The sequence below is a fragment of the Cibotium barometz genome, chromosome 25 (genome assembly GCF_041138505.1).
Source record: "Cibotium barometz isolate CiBa-2024 chromosome 25, ASM4113850v1, whole genome shotgun sequence".
Taxonomy (NCBI): Eukaryota; Viridiplantae; Streptophyta; class Polypodiopsida; order Cyatheales; family Cibotiaceae; genus Cibotium; species Cibotium barometz.
Window position 1 is genome coordinate 3,964,917 of NC_141070.1, and position 15,990 is coordinate 3,980,906.

Consider the following 15,990-nt stretch of genomic DNA (forward strand, 5'->3'; position numbering starts at 1 on the left):
TTTCATGATTTTTATAGTGCGCAATGTATTCAAGTGTCCCTTGCTCATCCTATTACTCATATTGTTCAAGCTCTCAGTCGGCCTACTGCGAGTGCTCTAGTTCTGATGACAATTCTTCACGGTCAAGTTCATGGTGATGCTGTTCCAAATCCGATTTATGTTGGTGTTCAAGTTCGAGCTGATGCAGAGCCTTATTATCATGGGCGATGATGGTACCGATCCCCATCGCAATCACGTGACTCTGATTCATCAACTCAACATGCAACTGATGGCTACAACACCTGCAAGAATGGCTCTCCTGTCCAAGGCAACAGCTTCTGCAGCTTCCAACCAGCCATTTGTTTAGTACTCCTCCATTGCAGCAGACTCCCGCAACTTTATCTCCAGCAGCACGTCCTCTACACTCTAGAGCTGAAAAGAAGAGAGACTCCACAGCCAGAAAGAGAGAAGCTCACTACTGGCCGCACTAGAGAACAAAAAGACAGCAGGAGCTGCTGCTTGTTATGGAGAGGCCAGCCAGGTTCTATAATCAATGATCGGCAGCTCACGGTGAGACAGTCGGAAACCGTGCCAGCAGCAGGATAGAGTGCAATGTTAAACTAGAAGGAGAGAACGAGATTGAGCAGCGCAGCCGGGCACAACACACGAGCTTTGGATACGGTCTTCAAGAACATGTGAAAGGGCATTTGGGAACCCTAGCAGGTCGAGGAAGAGGCAGCAATGGAGCCCCGTGCAGAAGAGAGAGACAGAGAGTCACTTGATATATATATATATATAGAGAGAGAGAGAGATCTTTGGCTACGATATTCGAGAACATGTGAAAGGGCATTTGGGAACCTTAGCAGGGCGCGTAAGAGGCAGTGCCGTGCTGAAAGAGAGAGATCGTTGAAGACCATAAAAAACCTCCCACGCTTTCTCCTTGAAGATACGATTCTTTTTTGGAAAGAAAATCACTTTCTCTCGTGTAGAAGTACTTGTGGCAAAGCCCATTACAAGCCCCTTTTCCCATGCTGTTCAAAGCAACTAAAATGCTCGGGTAGAATGCTCCACTTATACAAGTGCACAAGTGTGCTAGAACAAACATGAAGTTGAATTCATGCTAACATAGAACATTCAAAGATAAAGTGTTATTCAAAATCAATAAATCTTTTCTCAAATTTTGAGACGTTAAGATATCATGTAAAACAAAAGATGTAAATGGACTTTCTATTTGTTGTTGATTAATCATGTTGCAAAGATAAACTTACGCTTTAAGTGTTGAAAAAAGATCTAAGTACATATAGAAATTCAAATTCTATATTTCTCTATGATGTTTCAAATAATAATATGTAGTGCAATGTGTTAGATGTCCTTTTCAAGTTGTTATATCCTTCGTCAGTTATTGTTTCTTCTAATGCTATATGTTGTTGCTCTAATGCTCTAGCTATAACTATGCTTGTAGTTGAATGCAAAATGGAGAATGTGAAATTCTCGTGGAAGAGTTTATAAGCTTCAACATCTTTCTTCATTCTACTCGGTGGTTTTCTAGCATGTGCTACAAGACGACGTAATTGATATTTCACAAAGTATGAAGATGATGTGTTTTCTCCTCACGATAGCTCTGATTCATTTCTAAAAGACATTGTTTGAAGCAAGATGTTGAAGAAGAAACCTTTTGTTTGGTGGCATGGATGATATTCTGTGAATTTGACAAGCCTTTTGCATTCTCTTACAACATTCTTGTATGCATCTTGCAACTGGTTTTTAGTTTATGTGGAGCTATCTTTGTCAATTTTGTATGCTTTTGTGGTAGTCGCAAAAAGTGATGTTCTCCATGCTGGTTAGTCATGTCCAGTATAGATCGACAGGATGTATGCCAATGTTCTACCTGTGTGCAACAACCTTTTCCGTAGCTTCAATGGTGAGACAAGTTTATATACTGCACATTGTCGCTCTTGAAGGCAATTCAAGGCTACTTCTATAGGTTGATATCGGTCTTGACACATGATTGTAGCCACGATGAGCTTCAACTTCACTTTGTCGAGACCATGTAGCCCAAGCCTTGTAGCATCCTTTGCTGAAATATTCAATGTTCCCAGTGGCTTAGTTTTCATTGCATACTTCAACAGATAGTGGGAGATACTAGGAGAGTTTATCACTATTTGTATATTCATGTGTGCATCCCATAGCAATAATGTTGTTGGGTAATATATCACCACGTTATGGTGTTCATGGCTTGGACGGAAATACAACAACTTCAAAGTCTATAGGTGTAATGTAGGATCCATTTGTGAATGTGTTTTATATGGAAAACCATATTTGCATGAAGAACAGTGACCTCTTATCCTGTAAGATTCCCTGTAAATGTGGATTTTTTTTTAGAGAGAACGTATCACATATCTTTTTTTGCATTCATAGATACACCCTCTATTGCTGTGCAAGAATATATGGAGCTATCTTATTTGAAACTCATGGCACATCATTTTTATGCACCCAGAGAATGCTATATGCATGTAGAGAACCCCTATTTTGTATCTCGTACTTGATTAGGTGATGTTCTATATGACCAAAAAGTTTATTTCCTTCAAAGTATATTTGCATTTAAGAAGTTGTGAAGCTGTGTGTGAAATAGCAGAGCGCACTCAACTGGGTAGTCTTCTTGAATTCATGAACTATGGTCTTGATTGATGTTATCTCTTGCTACTTCGTTTCAGACACCTCGTCTGTTGTGAATGTCACAAATAAGTCTGGGAGACCCCACATGTCCACCATGACAATCAAGTCCTTGAAGTTTTTTCCAGTGCCAAGATGGTGTGCATGGCAAAGACATTGGTAAAAGTTGTAACTCACGATGTTCCTCATAGCATCTTGATTACTTATTGTCTTTTTCACTCTCTCGTATATATCGATGTCGTGCTATAACAACGTGTTGTTTGAACTGTTTGCAATCAATATTGCTTACTTCCTTTGGTACATCATTAGAGCAGGTACAACTTGTATAATGTGAAGACCGAGAACAATGTTCCAATCCTCATTCTAATACAGTCACACTGAAATGGACATCTCCTTGGTAGTTCCCATCCGAAGGGAAAATGAAAAGGAAAAACAACAGTTTCAATAGTGATATTAGCAAATTTAGATTGGATGTAAGGCAAGCCATTATATTTAAATGTTACAGTGTGCTCTGCTAGAGGTGCAGCATCACGAAATTGTATCGTGTTTGTCGGATGTACATAACACTCTTTGTTATAAGGCTCTGCTAAATTTTACAGCAGTGGTAGTTCACTATGTGTCTCTGATTCTGTCATTAGCTGAAATGGGTCATCTTGTTCGTCATTCTTGATGATGTTAGTTATAACATCTGGTGAAAGTACACACAGGCCCAGCCTTGTACGTGTGTGAGGATCTTTTGTGATTATCTTGTACTTCTTTATTATCGGATTATTCAATATATTATATGCAAGTATGCTTGCAACTGGTCTGGAGGCTGGGTATTTTGATATATAAGACCCATCGAAATTGATCGAACAATAGATTAGGGGGTTGTCTAGTATAGATCTTCTCTCAAGAATGCCACTTGTGATGGCATTCGCTGTGGAAGTTGGATATGTAGCTGGTTTCCTGTCTTAGCAGCCGCCGATGAATGTAATCTGGAAGTAGGGCCATATACTTGCTTGTCTAGTCATATTCTTTTTTGCAGTTGTAGCAAGCACATGAGTGTGCTTTAACACCGTTTTTGTCTACGACATCCAGTAACAGTACACTTCCTAGCTTCACATTAGTCGTGCAGCTTTTACTTTCGGTATGATGTCGCCTTGTCAAAAATGAACACACATCGTATCCAAGACATAATGCAATGTTGCCAATAATAATATCACACTCAGAACGCCATTGCCCATGTAACATCTCCACATTATACCTTGTGGAAGCGTTTGGCACAACATTTGTATTATTTTCCTTGAAGTCCTAATTTCTATAGCACGTCTTCTTTGTAGGCATGTCTTTCCCATGTTTTGGTTTGCCATGTTACCTATAGCCAAAAAAATATGGTTTTGGTTAACATATGTAAAAGGCAAAGTTCAAAATTAAGAAATATACAGTCGTGTAGTTTTACTTATAAATATCTTGAAGTGATTGAACGAACATGAATCTGTAAACATACTTGGAAAGGGTGCTAGAGGCACGTCTGCTAATCAATAAACCACAACCCTATGCTTATGATCGATGGAGATCTTGAAGTACCTTACAAAAAAAGGATAATTATAAATTCATTAGCACATCTAAATATGAGTTACATGTCATCATTCAAGTCATACGAATTTTGTGCTTGTTTGTGCAAGTGAAAAAAAAAACCATACATAAAGTACGACAGGGAGTTGGCATAGTTCTTCCCAAAATTTTATAAACATAAGGGAACGTGCCCTTCCCCTATTTCCCAAATAACACTCGGTATTGAAAGTGGACCGAAGATACACCTTTAGTGTTCAAAGTGGCCATTAGTTTGTTCGAATATAAAAGAGAGAAAAATAGACTGCGATACTGAAGTCTATGCTGCAACAAGTCTCGTGTGATATTGTTTCATAAAAATTGATTAATGTAAAGCTACAACCACGGTCGGTGTGCCTGAGTTGTCTTCGACCTCATAACCAAAGCCGCAATTTACAAAAAAAACATCCAAATCATCAGGAACAAATTTAAGAAGCAAGCAAAGCTTCTCCTACAAAGTGGCTATCGAGGTAGTGGTTCTCCAATTAGCACGGGATTGTTCTTTGTACTCCTCTCAACGAGATCCCGTGCCCTTTTGGTTGTACACTCGCATCTTCCCAATCTCAGTCTTTACCCCCGAGAGGAGGAGATGCCCCGCCTCCTTCAAGCAGTCTCAACAAGCGAGAACGGGTAGCACACAATAGTAGCAAAATCCCCGAACTGGCATAGTGAAGGTGCATGTAGGTGGTCGGGCGCTAAGGTGTAGCTGAGTAACAAAGTGCAGTCGTCGAGTAAAGGCAACAGAGCTACCATGGTGTAAGCCAGTCTAGGAACATCGTGTGAGGAGAAGCCTGATCAGAATACCGTGGGGAGGAGACCGTCCTGAGGCAACCTCCTCAAGGCCATCGACGTCCCCAAATGGCTTGTCTTGTCGTAAGGTGCATGCCTGAGCAGTCGTGCACAAGTCGACCTGATCATGCAGACCGCCTAATTATGCTATGGTCGTGGATGTTTATTTGCAGGCCCCTATGTCCAAGATCAGTTTAGGCATTTCCTCTACAGTCGAGAAAAGCTGCCAAAATTGTCGTTTGTAGCTCAGGGGGAAAGGGCTCAGCTATGGGCGCACAAAGAACCAGGCATGCCTTCAGTTAGCAAGATTCGTTGGGACAAAAGGCATGCAAGGAAGGACTGACTGTGCAACAGCAAGGAAGGATGAGACTGTAGGCACAGACAGAGTTGCACGACTGTGTACCAGCGATGGAAAGATCAGGGAATTACCTTGCAGCGTGTGTGCACCTGCTTCGTGCTTATGCTCCTCGTCGCTTGCTTATGTGCTTTGCAGCGTGGGCTTGCATCAATCTTTAACTGCGTAGCACAGTGGGACGTATGCATGGGTTTAACGCTAGGGACCTCACGTTCACCGGATGTTGGGTCTTATTTTGGTTAGATTAGTGAACATGGGGTTCTTATAGAGAAAGGGAAAGATTGCTTGAAGTGGATAAAGGATAAAGATGAGGATGATGGCTAGATGGAGTGTGTTTTTTAAGAGAGCTTTTGCTTGCAACTCTTCTCTCTTAAAAATTTCTCCAATCCCTTCATTACTACCTCCTCCTATCGAGCTCCTATCTCCTCCTACTACCTCCACCACCCACCACCTCTCAGCCCAACCCACTTTCTCCCCTCTAGCCCAACTTAGCTCCTCCCTTCTCTCTCTCTCTCTCTCTCTCTCTCTCTCTCTCCCTCTCCCTCTCCCACCCTCTTTCTTCCCTCTCTCTCTCTCTCTCTCCCAGCCTCCCCCCCCCCCCCCCTCTCTCTCTCTCTCTCTCTCTCTCTCTCTCTCGATCCCTCTCGATCCCTCTTCCCCCTCTCACTCTTTCTCCCTCTCTCTCTTCCCTCTCTCTCCCCCTCTCCCAACCTCTCTCTCTCTCTCTCTCTCTCTCTCTCTCTCCCAACCTCTTCCCTTTGTCTCTCCCTCTCCCTCTCCCACCCTTCCCCCCCCCCCCTCTCTCTCTCTCTCTCTCTCTCTCTCTCTCTCTCTCTGTGCCACACATGTATATATACATATATACAACATAGGTGTATGTGTGTGTATGCACATAGATAGATATATGTGTGTGTGTGCACGTGTATATATAGGTACTATATACACATATTTTATTATACATGTATTTATATATATACATACGCATATTTTATTATACATATAGTATATATGTATTATTTTATTATATTTTTATAAAATAAATGTGATTTGTTATAGTATCTATTCTAGCCACTTTTTAAAACGCTAGAATTTGATAAAGCTTATTATAAAGTGGTAGACCTGTATAGGCGCCCACCACCTTAGCTTAAGGTAGGTGCCCTTCCACGTGGGCTACAATGGTAGCCCACACATGCATGCTCACACAAAGCTCCGAACAATACATGTCATATGTCTCTCTCTCTCTCTCTCTCTCTCTCTCTCTCTCTCCAACAAACTGGTTTGCATGATGCAAGGAACCGTGTTGGTGATGTAAAGGAGGGAAAAAGGCTAAGGGGTGCAATTTTTTGTCATTAACTTGACGTTGCTTCATGGACTATAATAGTAATTATATGCATACATTAATAACATAATTGAAGAAAGCAAAGAGAGAATGAATTGAATACTTATAATTTGTATATTATATACATACCTTAATCTGATGGCATCATCGATGGGAGATGTAGTAAGAATGAAGGACTTTTCACCATCCACAATCCTATATATGTAAGGTGTCGAGTCGATGTGAGTGACCATGGGCACACACCTTCTAAAAGTGAGGGGATTAATATTGCATCCCACCATCAGTGTGGGCAAACCAAAGTTTTGAAGATACTCACAAGTATTCTCTTCAAGGATAGAATTTAACAATGACTCTTGAACTTGAGTTGCATTCGAGGTCATTTCCTCGAATTAAGCAATAGTAGTGCAAGGCAGGATAAGGGTTTAAAAAAATATGGCCAGGGCCTTTTTTTTCCTTGAAGCCATGGCTATCACAACCACCATAAGCATCATCATCATCACCTAGATATGGGTTATAATGGCCATGCTCTAAAAAAATAGATGCCCAGAGGAGGCCATGTTGGTGGGCATCTTTGCATACACAATAGGTAAGAGCTCGGGTACACATAAGAATATAGGCCATGGCCATCATAACCACTATAAGCATCATCCTCATCACTCAGAAATGGATTATAATGGCCATGGCCTCAAAAACAAAGATGCCTAGATGAGGCCATGTCAATGCAGCCTCCTTTGGACTTCTTTCTTTTTGTGAGAGCATACTCCTCATCTATGGTGTTTCTGATGGGTTTTCATAGGTTTTTTTTGTGTGATGAATATGGGATGATGATGTGTCTATGATGGGTTGTTACAAAAAAAAAAATGGCATGAGGAGGCCATGCTAGCCTTTGATAGTTCAGCAGCAGTAGAGTATTGCCGAGCACAATATTTTGTAAAAATCCTCTTTGCAACTCTTCCTTCTAGCATGCACTTAAGATATGCGCAACCTCCTCATGCCTTTTTTTTTTGTGAAAACCCTCTTTGCAACTCAGCCTTCTAGCATGTACTTAAGATACGTGTTGAGAAAAATTTAAAAATTAACCTTTTCTCAAAATAGAAAATACAATGTTAAGGTTCATACCTTCAAACTGCTAAGGTTGAGACCTTCGAATGTATGCCACATGACCGCAAGCACCTTATTTTTCTATAGTTAAGGTTGTCCTGTTGCTATACTTTACCGTCTTTCACCTTCTTTCATTGTTGTGAGGGCTGTAGCTTCATGTGCTCCATACTATTTGCCTCTCACTTATCTTCTTCCTCAAGGCTTTGACTTTCATTTTGCCACTTGCAATTGTAGGAGTGGAAATGCTCAGGATTGAAGAAGAAGGTGGTGATGATTAAGATGAGGAGGGCCGATATGTAGGTGAGGGTGTGATAGGAAGGAAAAGGAAGATGATAAACATATGGCAAAAACAAGAAGTGGAGGTGATAAGCAGGGCCTGGGGGTAATAAGCTTGGTTGTGTTGAAGTAATAAGCAGGTGGAAGAAAGCGATAGGGAGATAAGTGTAAAGGGTGGATAATGAGTGCAAAAAAGGAAGGGAGGGCAAATTGCATGGGAGGCTAGGAGCCTAGGATGATGTGGCCAGATATCCGGGAGGGTGAGTGGCAGTGATTAGTTCAGCGGGTGCCCACCCAGGTGGGGATAACTGATAAGTGTATGAAGGGATAAGCACCGGCGGCGGGCAGTGTAACATACCCATCTTCACTAATAAAGAAATGTCCATGTAATAGATAAATTTATGAGTTTTTATAGTATAAAAATCAATGATTTTATTATTTGAGTCATTTCTACTTAGAATCTTTAAATTTTGAGTCCAAATTTAGAATTTGCGTGCGATTTTACCCTAATATAGGATTTTACAGCATCCAAAACGGACACTGGATCAAGCTTATATGCAAATTTCAGTCATTTTAGTTAAAAAGCGACGACCTTTAAACCTTAATAAATGCACAATCGGGTGTCCGATTGACGAACGGTCTGAACCCCAATGACCAGGAGAACCTCCCGGACAAAATTTTTTTTGCCCCCGAGGCGGTCCGACACGCAAATCGAGGCGAGCGTCCCAAATTTGGGGACCCTTTGATATATTTGCTTCCTTGACTTTGATCTGATAGTAACCAGACCTTAAATCTATTTTTGAGAAGACTTTGGCCCCATGAAGCCTGTCAAGAAGTTCATTGATGCGAGGGATAGGATACTTATTCTTAACAGTGGCTTGATTTAGCCCTCGAAAATCTATGCAGATACGGAGAGTTCCGTCCTTTTTTTGAAAAAGAACAGGTGCTCCCCAAGGAGAGCTACTGGGGCGTACGAATCCTTGCTCAATGAGTTGGGAAAGTTGCTCTTTTTTTTCAATGGCTTCAGGAAGAAGGGACATTTTATAGGGTGTTTTTGAGACGGGTTGAGCTCCAGGGATCACCTCGATTTTATGATCGACTTCTCGAGGAGGCTGCTGACCCATACGTGTTCCCTTGAGAAGATGCTTTGCCTTGACTACCCTAGATTTAGGTTTTCCTGTTATCCCCTGAACATATATTACTTGGCCATGCTCATTTTCAAAAGTGATACTTCCCTGGTTACAATGAATGCTAGCTTTGTTTGCAATTAACCAATCCATCCCAAGGATTCCATCATAAATTCCTAATGGCAAGACTCTAAAGTGGCCATGAGTTCGCTCATTACCCAGCTCAAAATCAAGGTTTCCTATAGAGTGGCGAGATACTACTTCTTTCCCACTGGCTAACTCTACAGGCATTCTTCTAGCCGTTTTTTGACTCAAGTTTAATTTTTGCAAACACCTAGGAGAAAGAAATGAATGGGTACTGCCAAAAGCTAAAATGGCTCATCGTGATATGAGTGGCTGGGGTTTGGATTACACCAAATTGTTTATTCGGACCTTGGTGTTCCACTGCCGCATGGATGGTGGCGCGCTCTTCTTCAGCCATTTCCAAGGTCGGTTCTTCACTTATAATACAGGCAGTCCTAGCAACTGCTCCTCTCCGCGGCCTCTGCCACACCCACCGCCTCTTGCACCTTGGTGGATAAGGGTTCCACGGCCTTGATTTCCTCTGCTACCTTGGGGAAATGATGTTGTCATCTTGGGACAATTGGCTCTAAAGTGTCCCGGCTCATTGCACTCAAAACACAGAGGGCCTTCTCTGGAAGAAGCAGCATACGAGCGGGGGACAAAAGAGTTGCCTTGTCGCCCTCTGTTGTAGTAGGGAAAATTCTGTTGGGGTTTCTTGTAGGGTTGATCTTTAGGATTTGCCTCAGGGTAAGATCTCTTTTGATGCTTAGGTTTGTAAGTCCTCATTTCTTTCACAAGGGGCTTTGCTCGTATAAGAGCATCTTGTAATGTGCTTGGCTTCATTGCTTCAAGGTGGGAGTCTAAGGGTTCATTTAACCCTTGGCAGAAATGAGCCACTTGCTGGGAAGTAGTCATAGGCCATTATGGCCTCTTAGAGACGTTAATATATCATTTCATTTCTCTCTGTCTCGCAGGCAGCCCATGAATTATACCAGCCTTTGGGGACTGCTTTGAAGGCTTTCATCACACGAAGAAATATTGAAGGCAAGGGTATTTGATCATTATGTTATGATTTTCAGCCATTGGACATTTGTCTTTTCCCAATTCGATCTGCTCGGATGAAGAAATATCTCGGCCCATATATATATAAAAAGTTTATACATGAATCAGTTCCATACAAGCCAAACCGGCTCTCTTATTCTTTTTCTTTATTCTGCCGATGATCTAGAATTCGGCCTTCCAGCCTCTACATGTTGGGCAAAACCCTACGGGACCATACACCTCATCGTCGGCCGTTGGCGAGGATTCAAGCCGGCCTGTTGCCCTCTCAGGCTCCATCACTCGATCCTCCCACCCCTCAGAGGGATGTCTGCACACTAGGGTGGGCATCATAATCTCTCGCCTCAATCGGCGAACCTTATTCTCCCAATGGTATGAGGGATACCTTGCGCCATTCCCGGGCTTTGCTAATGACGCCGCCTGGCTACACAAGCACGGAATGGAGTTAGCGTTGAAGCCAGGAAAAACTTGCACTCTTTAAAGATAACAATTTCAATGCAATTTATTGAATACAACATTATACAATTCGTAACTTTATATAATTTTATGTCATTATTTTAAAAGGAAAAGATACACATTTATTAACACTAATATATTAAAAAAAACTCTTCTTTAAAAGATAATCAAGCTAACCTGGCCACCATTTCCTTGAGGAGCTTGTAAAGGGAGAGTTGGAGTCGTATCGGGAGCATCTTCCCTAATCTCGTTGTTGCGCGCTCCTCTCGAGGCAATATTTTGACGTTTTTGGGAAGGGGCCATCTTGGACATCGTCTTGTAGGGCTCGCTGTCGCGGTTGAAACGCTTCAGTCAGATCTCAATTCTGAGATTGTTTGCTCACCGTATGAGCAAAAGACTATAGCGCACGAACCCTTTCTTAAGGCAAAAACCTCTTATTAAAGTCTACGCAAATGGGGGGGGGATTGTGAGATGTCCTTAAGATAAAAACGTTTTGCTAAAGGGGAGAAGGGCTGAGGGCTACTGTAAGTCTCTTCACACCGGGGGGGGGGAGAGTTAAGGACACTGCCTCCTAAGCAAGAGGGGGATAGAGGAAAATTGCCTTATCTGAAAAGAGACAAATGAGGGGGTGTGAGAGGGGTGGCTGCAAGGGGCGGCTGTACTACAGCAAGTATGCTGCACAGGGACAGACGGCGGTACGGACGGTGGTGCAATAGGGCATACGCTGCGTAGAAAATGCGTGTGGCCCCTGCTTTGTGGAGCACCCCGGTATAGCTGTGGGGTACGGGTACGGGCGCTGCGCAAAGCAAGGATGAAAGGACGGTGTACCAGTAAAGGCTATGGATCAGTGGCCTGCATGGGTCTAGGGGAAAGGTATGGTGTCGGTTATCAGGGAAAGGAGTGGTACGCATGTACCTTATCTGGTTTGGGGCAGCATGGGTGTCCACGTAGGGGTACGTGTGGACCACACAGTGGGCGGCCGTCCTTTGGTTCTTGTGCGGCCATCGTACGGGCGCCCTAGTAAGTGTGTACGGTCTAAATTTTGGGGCAGGGTCCCCAAATTTGGGACGCTCGTCTCGATTTGCGTGCCGGACCGTCCCGGGAGGCGATTTTTTTTTTATCCGAGAGGTTCTCCTGGTCGTTGGGGTTCAGACCGTTCGTCAATCGGACGCCTGGTCGTGCATTTATTAAGGTTTAAAGGTCGTCGCTTTTTAACTATAATGACTGAAATTTGCGTATAAGCTTGATCCGGTGTCCGTTTTGGATGCTGTAAAATCCTATATTAGGGTAAAATCGCGCGCAGATTCCAAATTTGGGCTCATAATTTGAAGATTCTAAGTAAAAATGACTCAAATAATAAAATCATTGATTTTTATACTATAAAAACTCATAAATTTATCTATTACATGGACATTTCTTTATTAGTGAAGATGGGTATGTTACACTGCCCGGGCGCTGGTGCTTATCCCTTCATACACATTAGTTATCCCCACCTGGGTGGGCACCCGCTGAACTAATCACCGCATCTCACCCTCTCGGATATCTGGCCACATCATCCTAGGCTCCTAGCCTCCCATGCGATTTGCCCTCCCTTCCTTTTTTGCACTCATTATCCACACTTTACACGTATCTCCCTATCGCTTTCTTCCACTTGCTTATTACTTCAACACAACCAAGCTTATTACCCCCAGGCCCTGCTTATCATCTCCACTTCTTGTTTTTGCCATTTGTTTATCATCTTCCTTTTCCTTCCTATCACACCCTCACCTACATATCGGCCCTCCTCATCTTAATCATCACCACCTTCTTCTTCAATCCTGAGCATTTCCACTGCTACAATTACAAGTGGCAAAACGAAAGTCAAAGCCTTGAGGAAGAAGATAAGTGAGGCAAATAGTATGGAGCACATGAAACTACAGCCCTCACACAATGAAAGAAGGACGGTAAACGGTGCTTGCGGTCATGTGGCATACATTCGTCGAAGGTCTCAACCTTAGCAGTTTGAAGGTATGAACCTTAACATTGTATTTTCTATTTTGAGAAAAGATTAATTTTAAAATTTTTCTCAACACGTATCTTAAGTACATGCTAGAAGGCTGAGTTGCAAAGAGGGTTTTCACCAAAAGAAAAAAAGGCATGAGGAGGTTGCGCATATCTTAAGTGCATGAGGAAGAGTTGCAAAAAAGAGGATTTTTACAAAATATTGTGCTCGGCAATGCTTTGCTACTGCTGAACTATCAAAGGCTAGCATGGCCTCCTCATGCCATTTTTTTTTTGTAACAACCCATCATAGACACATCATCATCCCATATTCATCACAAAAAAAAAAGATAGTGTGGCTACCGATCCATCAAAACAGTTTTGATCAGCTCAAGGTCATTATTACTTCTGCCCTAGTCCTGAAACTTCCTGATTTTGCCAAGGAATTTGAAGTAGTTACTGATGCTAGTAGTCTAGCACTTGGTGGTGTCTTAGGCCAAGAAGAAAGACCAATCGCTTATACTTCCCCGCAAGCTGAAGCAATATGAAGCAAATTATGCCACCCATGATTTGGAGCTCTTAGCAGTTGTTCATTGCCTCAAATTATGGAGACATTATCTCTTGGGGGGCAAATTCCAGCTTGTAAAACTGACCACAAAAGTCTAAAGTTGATCTTCACCCAGCCTAACCTCAACATGGAGCAAAGGAGATGGATTGAAATTCTACAAGAATATGACTTCGACATCAAATTTTGCCCTGGGAAAGATAATGTGGTAGCTGATGCACTTAGCCGCAAATCTTTCTTGAGTGCAATTTCAATGCCAAATAATCCCATACTGGTCAAGGTGGAAGAAGTCTCATCTCATGATCCAGATTATCAGAGGATGATGAAGTTAGTAGAAGAAGGGGAAAATTCAGAGAAAGAGAAGAATCTAATCAAGGGATACTCCACTCATGAAGGAAGCCTCTACTTCAATCACAGGCTATGTATCCCTAAGGATCCTGCTTTAAAGAAACTAATCCTCCATGAAGCTCATGATAGTCCTGCTGACCCAGACTATGCAAAAACATTAAATGCCATAAGAAGGAGCTTTCATTGGGCAGGCTTGAAAAATGATGTCCTTCGGTACTTAAAGCAATGTCTCTCATGCCAAAGGATCAAAGCTGAAAGGGTCAAGATGCCCGGAAGACTTCAACCCTTGGATATTCCCCAAATGAAGTGGGAGTGCATTAGTATGGATTTTGTCACAAGTCTCCCCACTGTTCAAGGAGGATATGACTCCATTCTGGTAGTAGTGGACTTACTTACCAAAGTTGCTCACCTTATACCAGAGCGAAGAAGACCTTCAAAGCTTCTGATGTTGCTTGAATATTCATCAAGGAAGTCCTCAAACTTCATGGTCTCCCAAAAAGGATAGTAAGTGACCGGGATTCTAACTTCACTTCAAAGTTCTGGCAGTCCTTATTTCAAGCCCTGGGAACTCAACTTTGCTTTAGCACAGCTTATCATCCAGAGACCGATGGCCAGACTGAGAGAGTCAATCAAGTAATTGAAGACATTCTCAGAGCATATTGTGGACGGGAACCAAGAAGGTGGATTCAATACCTTCCTCTAGTAGAATTTGCCTACAATGCATCTTATCATTAGAGCATAGGAATGTCACCATTCAAAGCACTCTATGGGCAAGAATGCTTGTCTCCTCTAAATTTCTCTGATCTGACCATAAGAGTTGAGGCATCCAAGAAAATGCTCGAAGAGATGGAGGAACAAACCAAGGCAATCCAAAAGGATATTAAAAATGCCCAAGATCAACAAAAGCATTATGCTGACACCAAGAGGTCTGAAAGCATCTTCAAGGAAGGAGACAGAGTTCTTCTACGAGTACGACCCAAACGAAGTTCTCTATCACTTGGGAAATATAAGAAGCTCAGCCCTAGGTATTGTGGTCCCTATAGAGTTATCAAGTGTCTAGGTAAAAGTGCCTATAAACTCCAACTCCCAACCCATATCAAAGTCCACAATGTATTTCATGTAAGTTTGTTAAAACCATATGTACCCAGTCTCGATCATATTCTTGATGATGAACAAGTTATAATCCCTACTCAAGGAGTCCTTGAATTATGCCCAGTAGCATCATAGATTCTAGAAAAAGGTAACTCCGAAATAGAACTCTTGTAGAACATCTAGTACAGTGGAAAGATTACCCTGAAGAGGATGCAACTTGGAAAGATGAAGCTACACTCTTAAAGGATTATCCCCAATTCATGACGAGATGAGGACATCTTGATTTCTTTAAGGGGGGAAGGATATAACATACCCATCTTCACTAATAAAGAAATGTCCATGTAATAGGTAAATTTATGAGTTTCAAAGATTTTATTATTTGAGTCATTTCTACTTAGAATCTTCAAATTTTGAGCCCAAATTTGGAATCTGCGTGATTTTACCCTATTATAGGATTTTACAGCATCCAAAACAGACACCGGATCAAGCTTATACGCAAATTTTAGTCATTTTAGTTAAAAAAGCGACGACCTTTAAACCTTAATAAATGCACGGCCGGGCGTCCGATTGACGAATGGTCTGAACCCCAATGACCAGGAGAACCTCTTGGACAAAAAAAAAATCGCCCCTCGGGGCGGTCCAGCATGCAAATCGAGACGAGCGCCCCAAATTTGGAGACCCTGCCCCAAAATTTAGACCATACACACTTACCAGGGCGCCCGTACGATGGCCGCACAAGAACCAAAGGACGACCGCCCACTGTGTGGTCCACACGTACCCCTACACGTGGACACCCATGCTGCCCCAGACCAGATAAGGTACATGCGTACCACTCCTTTCCCCTTGATAACCGACACCATACCTTTCCCCTAGACCCATGCAGGCCACTGATCCATAGCCTTTACTGTACACCGTCCTTTTGTCCTTGCTTTGCACAGCGCCCGTACCCGTACCCCACAGCTATATAAACCTCCGGGGTGCTCCACAGGCCACACGCATTTTTTGCGCAGTGTATGCCCTATTGCACCGTCGTCTATCCCTGTGCAGCATACTTGCTGTAGTACAGCCGCCCCTTTGCAGCCACCCCTCTCACACCCCCTCATTTGCCTCTTTTCAGATAAGGTAATTTTTCTGTATATCCTCTTGCTATAGGAGGCAGTGTCCTTAACTCTTCTCCCCCCCCCATGTGAAGAGA